This window comes from Bubalus kerabau, chromosome 5 (assembly GCF_029407905.1).
Source record: "Bubalus kerabau isolate K-KA32 ecotype Philippines breed swamp buffalo chromosome 5, PCC_UOA_SB_1v2, whole genome shotgun sequence".
Classification (NCBI taxonomy): domain Eukaryota; kingdom Metazoa; phylum Chordata; class Mammalia; order Artiodactyla; family Bovidae; genus Bubalus; species Bubalus kerabau.
In genome coordinates, this window is record NC_073628.1 from 14072387 (window position 1) to 14079118 (window position 6732).

At 43.4% G+C, this 6732-nt stretch overlaps 1 long non-coding RNA gene across 1 annotated transcript in view; it reads right to left on the reverse strand.

The window, feature by feature from the left end:
* The window catches only part of LOC129652473 (uncharacterized), a 157746-nt gene extending 151014 nt beyond the window's left edge, over positions 1-6732 (reverse strand). The window contains exon 1 of the long non-coding RNA XR_008714554.1: positions 6632-6732. This is a non-coding gene — a long non-coding RNA (uncharacterized LOC129652473). The remainder of the gene's footprint in view (positions 1-6631) is intronic.

Genomic DNA, 6732 nt, shown 5'->3' on the forward strand with positions numbered 1-6732 from the left:
CTAAAATATATGTAAATGGAACCCTACAGAAAGTGAAAGAAGGAGAATAGAGAAAAGAACTTCATAATTACTGGCTGAAAATTTTCCAGATATGATGAAAGCTTTAAATCCATTAACACAGAAGTTCAATTAATTCAAGGACAAGAAATAGGACAACTATTCAAAGGTGCATGATAATTCATTGTTTAAAACAATCAACCAAAGAAATGTAACCAGAAGGAAAAACAGACACAGTAGGACAAAAAATGGGAAAGACAGCAGATTAGGCATATGAAACAATGTTAGCCAGAGGACACTGGCACCACATCTTAAAATGCTGAGAGAAATATAATTGACTCAGAATTCTATACTCAAGAAAAATACATATCAAAAACAAGATAAAATACTATCTCAGACATACAACAACTGTAAGACTGCATCACCACCAACAGACCAATGTAACAAGAAATGTTTTTCAAAAGGCCTCAAACATGAGATCTCCATAATTCTAGCCATCTCAGTTCTTCAGAAGACCTTGATAAAAACAAATACTAAAGTAGAAATTGTCACTGTGTTTCTACCCACTTCTAGAAAGCGTTGCTAACTCCTCAGTACTGGATCTTGCAATGTTGGTGGACTAGATGGAGAAGTGATGTGAACAGAAATAAGGAAGGTGAGACAGGTAGGTCAGAATGTGAGGTAACAAAGACAAGGTATTTAGAAGCTGAAGAATTGAGAGAGATTTGGGACCTGAGTTGGAAAAGCAGTTTTCAAACCAAATTGGGTCATGTGGTATGTATAATCCTCACTTCAGTCCTTAGAAGATCTCTACTGACCAGTCTGCCTCTTTTTTCTGGAGCACAGTTCAGATGCATCTAGCTGTTTCTCATTGCTGTTCCTTCCACCGAGCTCCCACTCTGTGCCCAGCCATTCAGCCTAATCCATTCAAAATAGGTTTGTTCTTTAAGGCAGGCGCTGCAGGCTGCCTACAAAATGATCTATTCCCTCCTTCTCTTTCAAAACTGAAAATAGTTATATAGCCATGAGTCCAGTAGCTACAGGACTGCATTTCCTGCCCACCCGTGCTCTTAGTCATGACTGGTGACTGAGATGCAAGCATATCTGTAAGAGGGATTTCTTGGAAGACTGCTTTCAAGGAGCTGATTTAGCTGACAGATGGGACTCTTCCCTTCCCCACCTACTTCCTAACTGTTGTCTGGATTTTAGTTGTGATCTCTGGAACTCCTGCAGTTGTATTGGACAATCATGTAACCTTGGAGATTGATACCACCCAAGCTCTGGCTGGCCCACCTCCAGCTTGGTTTCAGTGGTAGAGAAAAATCAAGTTTATTATGCTAAAGTTATGGTTGTTTTAGTTTTTTGCAATGTGCATCCAAACTTAATCCTGATACTACTATGTGTTTAATGTGATATAGCCTTATTATTTTGTAGGGTTTAGTGAATATATTTATATTTTACATTTCTCTAATTTTTTATTTTATAAATTGATTCATCAACCATTATACCTAAATTGTATAAATTCAAAATTATGATTATAAGCATGCTTTCCTTTAGATTTTGCATTTTTAACTTTCTTATCTTCTTTCTTTGCTTGCTTTCTCCATATTTGTACAGCCTGAGCCAGGTCCTCTCTTATGCTGCTACTGATGCTTAGTCACTTCAGTCTTGTCCGACTCTGTGTGACCCCATAGACAGCAGCCCACCAGGCTCTGCCATCCCTGGGATTCTCTAGGCAAGAACACTGGAGTGGGTTGCCATTTCCTTCTCCATTTCGTGAAAGTGAAAGTGAAGTCGTTCAGTCACGACCAACTCGTGGTGACCCCATGGACTGTAGCCCACCAGGCTTCTCCATCCATGGGATTTTCTAGGCAAGAGTACTGGAGTGGCTTGCCATTGCCTTCTCCAGGTCCTCTCTTATAACCTCACCCATATCCATATCTGCAGGCCAAAACAGACTTAGAGCTGTATGAGGGGAACCAAAGGAGAATGAATTAAAAGGACATAAATGAAGAATGGTGGCCCTTGTTACTCAACATGAATGTTCTTCAGTAGGATCACATTACCCTGCCCTTCTGTGTGCCCACCACCCCCAGGTTTGCCATGACCATGGAAGATACTTCGGCCAGTGGAATTTGAGTAGAGGTGATATCTCACTTCCAAATGGAAGTATTAATTTCTGCCCCACTAGCTGGAATGCACATGTAATGACAGGAGCTGAAGCAGCCATAATAGACCAGAGGTAAGTAGCACAGGCAGAAGATGTGACAAGAAAGAAGTGGGCCCTCATCTATGGGGAGAGACCTGCACTAACATTATATGAAAGAGAATTGAAATTGTGTTGTATTTAAGACAATGTTATTTAGAGTTTGATTATAGTCACTGAACCTGTAACCTAACACTCATAATAACTGATCTTTGTGTCAGCCTTGTCTTGACATTAGGGTCTGAATGAGACAATATCTACTGACATATACTTACAAGTGAGTCAAGTGACAGCCCTGCCCTCTGGAAGCTGTGGTCTAGTGTGGGATTCAGAAACTCAAGCAAGAACAAAGCCACATGGCAGGACAGCTTCAAGATCCTGTAGGAACCCTTGGGAGGGGAACCTCAATCAGTCCTGATCTCAGGAGGTTGCTTGAAGCAGAGACAATCCTCTATCAGTCTCCTCATAAGTAGGCCATGGTGCCAAGTTTCATGTAAAAGTGATTTATTTCAAATTCCTTCCCAAGTGTTTTCCCTTTTGATCCAGTGCTTAAGATATGCGTTTGAGACCTGGTTAGGGAAGATTTCAAATGCCCCAGGGCAACTAAGCTGGTGGGCCACAACTACTGAGTCCGACCGCCCTATAGCCTGTTGTCTACATCAAGAGAAGCACAGGATTGAAAAGCCAGTGCACTGCAGTTACAGAGTAGCCCCTGCTCCCTGCAAATAAAGAAGTCCTGAGCAGCAATGAAGACCTAGTGCAGTCAAAATTATTTTAAATATAAATTTATTTAAATTATAATTTGACAATTTTTTTTTTAATTCTCCCAGAGAAACCAGTGAGGTCTTACAGGAAGCAGGACATGAAAAAGGATTAATTCAGTCCGGGCCTGTTTTCATGCAAGTCATGGAGAGGGAAGTTATAGCTTGTTTTCACAGGGAACTTGGGACATAAGTTGTGCCTCAAACGTGCCCCAACCCAAAGCTGGGAGCTGGGCTTTCACTCTCGCACTAGTGTCTCCCTCTCATTCTTCAACTAACACCCAGCTGGTATCTCCAAGCCCTTGTATTAGATCCTCCAAACACAAAACAAAGGTGCCACTATAAGCAAAAGACACCAAAGCTCAGGAAAATGTAACTTCAGATAATGTCTTTATTTCTGCACCTGTTCTGGCATATCCAGCATCATATCTGAAATCCTGCGAGTCTAAAGAACTCCATGGATGTCTACATGTAAGCATTTTTTTTTAATCAGCTTTTAATTTATATAGGAATATAGTTGATTTACAGCATTGTGTTAATATTAACTGTATGAGAAATTAATTCCCATATACATAGACATGTATCCATTCTTTCCTAGATTCTTTTCCCATACAGGATATTACAGACTATTGAGCAGAATTCCTGTGCTGTACAGTAGGTCTTTGTTGATTATCTATTAAATAAAATAGTATACATATATTAATCTCAAACTCTCTATTTATCCCTATCCCACCTTTCCACATTGGTAACTATTGTTTTGATGGAGGGAAGTGTCTAGGCACTTTTTGGATGAGGGTCTGTGCCTGTGAGAGTGCAGTGGCCAGGAAAAGCAAGCCTGAGAGAGACTCATTTGAGATGATGCTAAATGTTGAGAAGGACTGGGCCATGCAAAAAGCTGTGAGAAAAACATTCTAAATGTGGAAAGTAGCCCCTGTTAAGGACCAATGTAACAAAGTTTAATGAATGGCTACTGTTCCACTGCCAATCTTCCTTCCATGCTTGGAACTTGGCCTACAGGTCAACCACCATGACCTCATCCCCTGCTTCAGTTGTGAGTTGGCAGCAACGAGCCATGTCAGCCTTCCCAAGAAGGGAGAACCTGGGGCTATCATGAGGCTGAATATGCTCTGGACTCAGGGACGTGTTCATAAACTGGTTATCACCAAGAGCATCAGGTGCCAGGGGGACCACCAATGCCTCTGGCTATCTCCATGTACTTGTTTTCAGGAGTAGAAATGCCAAGGAACTGAGAGAACAAAGAAACAAGTAATGACTCTTGTTTCATCTTGCCCCATGTGATTCCCACTGCCCTTTGACCACACTGCTCTCTGCCCAAAAACTCTTTCCTCTTTTGCTTCCTCAAAGGTGGCTTGTGATTACATAAGCACCTGACTGTGAAGCCTGGAGGCTGGAACTCAACTCACAATCAGCTGGGACCCAGAGATGTCCAGCCTTGTCCTGAGTTTCTGTCCTTTTTCTCCAACCAGATTCATAAAGCTAAGTCTCTAAAAAACATAAGAGTGATTGTAATTCTCTCAAAGTCTTTGAATCTCCAAGGTCTATTTGGAGCATCAAAGAAGGAACACATTCCCCTGCATCCAGGCTAGTCTCAGACCTCAGAGTCCCTCAGCCAGGCGTTCCCTGAGGAAACATAAAACACTTATCTAAGTTGCCAGAAGGCTGAGAAGAGAATGCTTCTCACTGTGAATGCAGCTTCATGTTATCCAATCACCCAAGGGTCTGTGTTGTTTGAATGAGGATTGGGAGTTCTGGGGATTCTGAGTTGGGAGAGAGTCAGTCAACACCTGCACAACTGCCTCCTGGGGTCACTACAGCTGGGGCTCCTCCACTGTGCCTGCAACCCAAAGAAAGAGCCTGCAGTATTGCTTTCCGGTTACTACAATAAGGCAGGTCTGCTAATAAAATCAGAACCAGTGTTGAGGGGCAACGGGAAAGGAACTTCCACTCTGGTGCCTGCAGAAATCTGAGAGCTGCCCAGCAGTGGATGCAATTGAGCTTTCTCTCATCTTTCCCTTCTTAGAAGTCTCCTGGTCTGAGAACCAGAGTTCCTGGGTCCCAAGTCTTCACTAACTTACCTGAAGCTTTAGAGTGAGTCATACACCCCAGGGAGAAGGCAATGGCACCACACTTCTGTACTCTTCCTTGGAAAATCCCATGGATGGAGGAGCCTGGTAGGGTGCAGTCCATGGGGTCACTAAGAGTCGGACATGACTGAGTGACTTCACTTTCACTTTTCACTTTCATGCATTGGAGAAGGAAATGGAAACCCACTCCAGTGTTCTTGCCTGGAGAATCCCAGGGACTGGGGAGCATGGTGGGCTGCCATCTATGGAGTTACACAGTGTTGGACATGACTGAAGTGACTTAGCAGCAACAGCAGCAGCATACACCCCAGGGTTCAGTTTCCCAACTCTTGGATGAGGGAGAATGGACTTGCTCCAGAACATTTGTTCCAGACTGAAGCTCAGTGCCAATCAGTGGACAGAGGCTCAGAGGTGGGTGTTACTGAGGATTCTGAGGCTGCCTCTGGTGGGCAGGGGGCTGTAACTGTCGGGTGATGTTCATGGGTCCTGGGCTCAGGACTGGGAGTGGTAGACCACTTGCCACACAGCTGCTGAGACACTGAAGACCTTAGAGGTCTTGCCCACTGGAATGTACCATCATTTGGGTTCTGTGGGATGAGATCAGGTACTTAAAAGTCAGAAGTTACCCATGGGGAAGTTTGTAGATTTCTCAGCAGAAACCCAAATTAGGCTGATAAATCATCTCAGCTAAAAAACTCAGGGAACTAGATATGCCAGGACTCTTAGACAAATTTTGAAGTATTTTAAATACTATTTAAAGTAGGTCATCTTTTGGATGACCTGCCATTTGCTCTCTGGCTTGGCATGATACCCACAGTTAGAGTGGAATCAAAGGGCTCTGGGGGAGGCTGCCATGTGACTCAGTAGGAGTGAGCACAGCTCTCTCCCCTTCACAACTGGAGCAGAAATTCCAGCAGGAAGGACATGACCTCCAAGTTTAAGCAGAAGACTCAGGTAGATCTGACCCTCAGGTAGGCACTATTCTTTTTCCAGTGCTTCTTCCTTCCCTCCTGCGTCCTGTGCAAGCTGACCACCTCCTGATTACTGGGTTCTGAATTCCTCCTCCCTTCTCTTGCAAATATCCATGCAGTCCCACTTGTGGCTTCCTTTCAACCCAGGCCCAATCCCTCACCTGCAGATGGCACTAAAGAAGGGAAAACCAAGGACAAGTCTGCTCAGTTCATTCTTTCTAAAAATGTCCACATTCCTTCTGCTTCCAGACCCTGTCCTGAATCAACATCTCCAGCTAAATGACTCAGCTTAGCAGGGTAATGGAGATGTAGATGGTGGTGGGCGGTAAGGTTGTCAGGTATGGGGGACGATTTTCAGATGACAAGAGATGAGTTGGAGTAAGGAGCATGTTGTCCTCCAACCACTCATTCATTGGGGACCTGCCTGAATCTGCTATCTTGGGCTCCTCAGAGTATCTCTAAGAGAAATTTCAAAATGGACTTTCTACAAACTTCTTACTGCAAAACAGTTTCAAACATAACAAATATAATAAAGAAGAGTGTCATAAACCCTATATTTTATCATTTGGCATCAATAACTACAAAACTAACCTCTTAGTCCCACAGGCTGTCGTGGACCGGAGACTATGCAACATCAAGGTGATGACCAATTGATTTCCCAGTGAAGACATTCTTGACTTGCATCAGTCTTT